Source organism: Coturnix japonica, chromosome 4, assembly GCF_054131305.1.
Source record: "Coturnix japonica strain WE chromosome 4, WE-NBRP24, whole genome shotgun sequence".
Classification (NCBI taxonomy): domain Eukaryota; kingdom Metazoa; phylum Chordata; class Aves; order Galliformes; family Phasianidae; genus Coturnix; species Coturnix japonica.
In genome coordinates, this window is record NC_140666.1 from 81,737,659 (window position 1) to 81,745,623 (window position 7,965).

The following is a 7,965-nucleotide window of genomic DNA, read 5'->3' on the forward strand; positions in this document are numbered from 1 at the left end:
AAAGACATTTTAAAATTACCTTTTTTTTCAGAGCTGTCAGCATTGTCTGCAATGACTTAATACAGAATTTTTATCACATATCATTACATTATTGCCAGAAAAATGCGCTCCTTCACATTAATTGCAAAAATACAACACTGTTAATTTTGGACAGTAGTTAGAATTCTTTGTTCCTCAAAACACTTTCATATCAAAGCTATATGAGAAATGACATAGTAGATTATATTGCATGTATTGAATATGCATGTCTAGGAAAACAAGTCTGATATAATTATGCATTTTGAGAAACTTTGAAATCATCTCTCCTGTCTGTAGAACAACTTCATACAGAAACAGTTTACTGTGGTTTTAAGAGACTTTATGAAGAACAGAATTTTCTCTGGAAGAGGTGTTGGAATCAGCTGGAAGTTGCTGGCTATATACATTATGCTGTCAAACCTGGGGAAACTTATGGGGAAAAGTGAAAGGTGCAAGAAAAAGTTCATACTGAAACAACTTATATGTTCTGGTCTGTGTAGCTATATATTCTCAATAGCTTGGTTCTTTGCCCAGGAGTCTTTCATTTACTAAAATATCATTCACAGCTGAATGAACTCTTCTTATTTATGCATTCTGGCATTTGTCATCTCCCTGACCTTGTGAATTCTCTATCAGTTTATTGACTTATTTCACGGAAGAAGTACAGTATACTTAAATACAAGAGGATAGATTGACACTTAGGGTAATTTCTAGAGACGTGGCAAGAGTATCTTCTTCCTGAGAGCATCAAGAACTAGTAATATATCAGACAGCTGAACTTATATGTTGCCTGTGTTTTCACTTTCACACAGAGTATTAGATGCTAAAAATTATGAATGTGATAATCAGTTGTTTGTAAATATGTGGCACTTGTCAAATATTTCTCAGCACTTTGATTTTAAAAAGGAAAAAGCTTTAAGTTGAAGAGTGAGTATGATCCTTAACATCTTGGTTGCAGGAGTGTATATTGATGAAAGCAATTCTGCACACAGTATTCCTGAACACACAGACTTGACCTAAGCATTAAAGTTGAAAGTTTTAATGTGCAGGTAGCTTGGGAACTTAGATTCAGACTGGTGTCATGCTGTCCCAAAAAGTATGGGGAATTTCATGTTTTCTTCCTTACCTGGATCTGAAAATTCAACGGAAGTCTTGTATTTTGTCTGTAGAGCTGGGAAAACTGTGGATATTTTTCTCTGTTAATTAACTTGCTTCTTAGTGCTTGGCAGCGTCTCTGGTTCTGATTACTGTTATCACAGGCAGTCTCTTTGTATGCTGGGAAGGGAAGCTGTGTTTCCTAATCCACAATTCTACTTTCCTGATAAAGCCTACATTCTTTCTAGCAATGCTACTTCATATTCTTGACTTGATTCCACAGAATTCCATAGGCAATACAGTTCTTTGTCACTAATTCACGCTTTAAAATTAAATAGAGCTTGTGCAGTTTATAGCACATGATTTCATGGGCACTGCCTTCAAGCCAGGTATGTAGCATGAAAAATGTAGTCAGATTTCAAAAAGCAGCACCTGAATACGCCCTCCTTACTTTGATGGTACAGAAATTATGACTTTTCCTACTTAATGTGGTTAAAGCAAGGAATAGGTATAGAACTTCAAAGAACTGCATCTCTGCCTAATGTCTAAATGGCATTTAGATTTCCAAAAGTTGCTTCAAAACCTGTTTGATTTTCAAATATGTCTTTGTCCCTCAAAAACAGAACATCATTTTATAATTCTGCAGTAAGAAATGTGATACCTGAATATTCTGGGAATAACTGAATCTGGGCTAATGAGTTTTACTACTAAGTTTTGTTCCCTTTGATTGGGAGTGGTAGGATTCACCTTCCTTTTGGGAGGACACGTGGCGGAAGGCCATACTGCCTCCTAGCTTCAGGGAATGGTCAGCAGCTTACAATGAAACATTCTACAGGAGGGTCAGATGAATCTCACCTGGCATGTTTCCTGGTGCAAGTCTAGAGAATGTCTCTAATAATCAGATTTCTGCTCTGTTTTCTCATAGCTGTTTTGTAAATGATCAGTTTTGGCTAGGTGACTGGCAGAACATTCTTCAAGTTTAATGGAGCAAAAAAGGTGGAACAGCATGGTATCCGGATGCCTCCTTAAATGTGGTATAAAAAACACACCTCTGCAGTGTGTTTGTTAAAAAGACAGCAAGAAACAGAACATGTGGATGTCATATGAAAAAAGACACAGGAGATATAGATTCAGTGGGCTTATACTTAGCACCAGTTATATAGCCATGGAATAGAAAAGAAAGTTTGATACTCATTTAATGAGCCAAAAAATCTTGATGTGTTGTTAAAAGCTCTGCAGGCTCTGACACATAGGTTATTTCTGCCTGAATTAAGAAAAGAACAAGCTCCTGCTTACAGGAAGGCATGGATTGGTGAGCAGGCTGCATACCTAAAACCCTGTCAGGTGCCAAGCCATACATTAGTGTTTTCTCATTCGTGAAGGACATATGTTTCCTGGTGTCTTTCCTGCATTTTAAAAATGGAATTAGGAAGAAGGATTAGAGAGAAGGGAGTCATAATGTTTTTCATTTGTCCTTGATATTACTGCCATTGTATAGAATATTTAACTACTGGAAAAAGATCTCCTTGATGTCTCCATACATTCCTCAGCCTGGAGAAGCTCCCATTGCTGAAGAGAAAAATACAGAGAATCAATATCAGAAGGCTGGGTCCATCTCTCCTGGTTAGATAAAATGGTATGCCAAATCATGTGTACCCCCAGGGGAAGTGTAAAAAGGAAGAACAACACTGTTCTCTCTAGGCTAAGAGATTCACCAGGGTGTAAAAGAAGGTTGATCTACATCACCTGTGCTCTGAAAGACTTGGTTTAAACACTACTGCATAAAATACAGCCTCTTGATTAGAAATAAGCACGTGGGATTGCTGGATTTTGGGTGTTCAGTCATCTGTTTATTTCTTTTTTACTTGACTAAGGGCTCCGTCGTTTTATTCATCCCCCTATATTAGCAACTTTAGCCACATTAGATAAGTTCACGCTGGTCTTAGAGAGGTCTATTCCATTCATTCTTAAGACTTTAGTTTTTCCAGGACGAACACACAAACCATTGACTGTCTAAACGCCTGCAGCCACACGGTGGCGCTCTCTGGCTTTTAATACAAATCATCACGTTGCGCATGCTTCATTCTTACTCTCCAAGCAAAGGAAATCAAACTAAAATCAAACCAAACCCTTTTAAAATTATGCCTGAGTCCTTTTATGGTATAAAGTCTCCTTACTAGGAAGAAAGAAACACTGTCCTTCCCCAGACAAGCATCAGCTTGTTCTTCAATGAGAGAAGTATGCTCCATGAAAGCAATGGGGCACTTGGAAGGAGCAAGTAATCACATTAAGCAACATCTAAAATACTTAAAGTTCTTATCTACATCCAACCTAGATAAAGTTATCATCTGGAGTGCAAATACAGAATACTCTGATGGAGAAAAAACATAGAAAAGGATGCCAGAGGCAGGCAGACACTGCAAACGTTGGTGTTACCTGGAAATGGTAAACTTCTGACATGTACCAAGACAAAAGTCATAGGAACTGTTTTGTAGGAGCCTGGTGTTATAGTGCTCTAGGCCGTGATACTCAACATAATTAACATATGAAGCCAGACATACCACTTTTCTTGAAAACATACAAAAAATATTAGCAGTTATCAAGTTTTACTATATATTTTTCCCTGTTGTTACTCTCAGCTGATGTTCAAAGCAGATGTGCCCCTAAATATTTCTGCTTTCATTTTGCTATTTCAGATAATGAAGTGAGGAAAGATAACACTGAATTTCCCAGGAGATTTTTCTCTATCTAGCACTTTGGCACTGAAAAGGCAGGTTAAGTTTCTCTTGTAGCGCAATGACATAATACATGGATTGTATCTTCACATGAAAATGCAAACTAAATAAGATTAATCTGACTTAACATTAAACTTGTATGTTATTTAGCGGCTTTCTTTTTTAAGATGGCTATTTGCTGGGAAACCCTTGAAAATTTTCAGCAGGTGCTTTTCCTGATGCGGCACATGTACAAAATCTGCTCAAGTAATTCTTTCTTTGCCAAGTCAACAGAAGGGGAAATTCATGATTGCAAGGAAAATATTTCATTCTTTTTGGAAGTTGGAATAAAAGTGTGATAAACGGAGCATTTCTCTTTCTTTAGAAGTAAAATATCTTTTATTTCTGAATGTTTTCTAAAGTTTATCTGAAGTTTATCTAACTGCTGTTTTTCAGTGTCAGTGAAGCAAATTATCCATATTTGCTTTGCATTCTGAAGTAAATTCTAATTATTTGTAGTTTCCTTTTAAAGAACATCCTCAGCCTTGAACAACCTGCTGTTTACAGTGGTAATTTCATTCTCAATTCATATCTGAAGAATGGAGCATCACTGTAAAATGTGATTCTACAATTTTTTGTTCATGTTTTCAAAGCTCATGTTTTAGTACTAACCAGGCAGAATGAACTAACATATAAAGAATTAGGATGGAAAAATAAATATATACCCACTGTCTATTGAACAATAGAAACTATTATTTCTTGCATTTATAACTCAAGGCATAGTTCTGCATTTATTTTTCTGGTAGATTAAATGTGATACATGCTGCAATTTTCTTGAATCCCAAAGTCGTGTCTCATATTGGTTAAGATTTACGTGGCATAAAGGCAGTTCAAATGTGTACACGTTCATACTGATGGATCAAACTGAAGAAAAAATGTGTACAGTGCCTACTAAGTCATCTGAAAAATGATCTTCTTTTGTGCTCTGCTACAGGTTTGCTAATTATACACTGTATTAAAAATATCTTTATTTTTCTGTTTTTCTTGCATGCCAGAGATAACAATAGTCTCTACACAAACATACAACTGAGTAAATGTTATTCATGAAGTAATGATAACCACATTGATAAGATGTTAACAATATTGAAGTATCTCAGATCATAAACTCTTTTCTAAGGTTCTGACATTATCTTACTTGTTGACAGCTATAGGTTTGTTAAGATCTTGAAAGACTCATAATTACAAGAAGTTTCAAGAAAATTGAGGTGTGTGTCAGCAAGTATCTTAGCCTAAGATTTTGTCCTAATACATTTTAATTAATTATTTTCTTTCCAACATATTTTTTCTTCTTTGTTAGATATGTGGAATCGTTTGAGATAATCTAACAAAGTGATTATGTTTCTTTTATTGCTAGTTGATATAAGTTCACATCTGGGATTTTCTGGGTCACTGAATCACAATTTCTTATTAAAGTAGAGAGAAGTTGTCCTTGTTACACCTTTTACTAATTACATTCGCTCTGTTGCTTTACTTTTTTTTTTTTTTTTTAGAAACCATTTTTACTTGTTTTTAGGTCTGACAGACTTTTCATCTCCCTTGCTGAATCCTGGGTGTCTGCCACATACCAGTTAAAGCTGGAAACAAATGACTTCTATTACTAAGAATTAGCCTGGAAAAAAGTGCACTAATTGGTCAATGTTTATTTTAAACCAAGTGAAGTCTGGTTACCTGTTCTCTACAAAGCTTTGGCAATGAGAAGCAGGGATCTACCAGCAAAGTGGGGTTTCTTTAGGGATGGTCTTTCTCCCATCTAAAAGTATCCCTGTTATAAGCTTTTATTGGAATTATGACTTGTATAATAAAGAAGTTCTGATGTGCTACCAAAATTTTAGAAGAAATCTGGAGCTATTTGCATCTTTAGTAATTCAGTAGGATCTGCCATGTGTATGTTTCAAGCTGTTTCAAGGGTAAAGGGAATATAGCTGGGAGCCTTGCCATACATAAGTGACTCACTTTGAGAGAGGAATAATGCTTAACCTCTACCCAAAATATGGAAGAATTTCAGAGGAAAATATTTTACTGTGATGCCAAAAACTGTATCTTGGCAGTAAACAATGTGCAAATAACATTAAACAATAGTAAACATGCAAAAGCTATGTTATTTTGGGGATTTTCTAAGTACTTAATGTTGCTTCATAATTGCATATATAGACCATAGATATATCGTAAATATTTACTTATTTGAGTACGTTAGTGTTACCTAGCATTCCCCTTATATTCCAACTGATATTAATTTTGAAGTAGAAGATCCCAGGATTGAGTGGGAAGGGAGCTACATTTAAATATGCTACTTTTGAGATGCATTTTATCCAGTTTCCTACAATTACATCTTAGAAACCTCAGAATTTAGCCCTAAATGCATCTTTTTGAGTCGGCAAGAGGTGAAATGTAAAGCAGTGCATTTAATATACCTCTCCATGGTCTTAGTCTTTATAACATGCAAATATCATCAATTTTTCAAACTGCTTATTTAGTACTACTGAACTTTACTTTTAAAGCTGTACCTGGACTGCCCAAATGTATTTGTTCATGTTTTCTGAACTTTCTTCTATTTTTTTAAATAAATGTTGATAATCCATTATTTGCCCCTGTTTAAAAATGTACTGGATATGGTTTACAACAAGTTAATTCTAATATAAACTTAGATTGAGCATTTAGAAATATTTAGATTGCTGTCTTTGGACCTCCGCACTCACAATTTAAGGTTTTATTTCACTCAGCTGCTGAGACATGGAATTTTGATTTGGACAATGGGTCACTTTCTCAGTTCACATAAATCAGCTAAGCTCCATTCAAATAAAGCTCCAGTCCTGGGTTAAGTTAACAATTTGAGATTTGGCTCAAGGGCCATATCTAACATGACATTCTCTTGCCACAAGAGATTAGAGCGAAATGCTGAGGTCGCGAATAAGGATCCAAGTTGAATGGACTCATGGAAATATTAACTAGATGTGGACTGAGACATCAGATCTTTCTCCCATCTCATAGAACAGCTCTGCTGTGTGGCTCTTTTCCCATGTGAGTCTGGAGCAATAGTTTGTATGGGTACTGCCAAAGCGGACAGACTTCTCCACATCATGTCTGCATTGAGCCATGCACGACTACACAGTATGTCCAAGTTTTGGCGTATTGCTGCAAATCCTCCTCCTTGGTTGTTCTCTCCATGACCCTTCTATCCTCTTCACTGCTGTGCAGAGTATTAAAGGCTCTATTAGAAATAGGGCTATGGCAGAACACATTTTGCAGCATTTGGTTTATAAGACCTGTTAGAAAGGTCTAGTTCTGAAAGAAGGCTACAAGTGCATGCTCTAAAATCATTCTCTCTCTTTCCTACTTGTTCGAGATCTTACAGAACTTTTTAGTCTTATCCACTGAAAAAGTTTGTAGCCCTTCAATGTCATATCTATATATACCATGTACTGTAAGCCATGATACTGTCTGCTTTGTTCCCATTTTTGTTAAACTGATACATGGCTGATATGACTATATTTTTATTTAAAAAAAAAAAAACTACTTTGATTCTTCTCTGCTTCTTTAGTTACATTGTGCGGAAACTTTGCTCAGTTTGTCAATAACTGATATGCTATTAATGAGATCATAAAGTTATCCTGCATTTAATTTTGAATATTTGTAAGAAGGGAATTGTAAAATCGAGCCTCCAGTTCCCCTGAATTGGGATAGGAGGGAAACTGTGAATAATTTTCTTCTCTCAAAAGTGCAATCAAGGCATATTTTCATGTTTGCTTTTGTAATTTTAGCTAAAGCAGCTTAATATAATGTTTCAGATTAAGCCAGTACATATATTCTCTGAGTCACTCAGTTGGTCTTATAAGCATCAAGCAGAATATGTGTCTAGTCTGGTATTTTATTAAAGTAACAATGTGTGTGGGATATTTAGCAGTGTTTTTCCATTGTGGTAAAAGTAGTTTGGAGAACTCAAATAAAAGGAAAACAATCTCAGGACACTTGGAGATCCTTCCTCTCTCTCTCTTTCTCTCAATCAAGCATAGAGGTCTAGGATTAATTATTCAAAACAGTTCCCTTCAGTCTAAAAAATGTTTAAAATTTTGAACTAGAC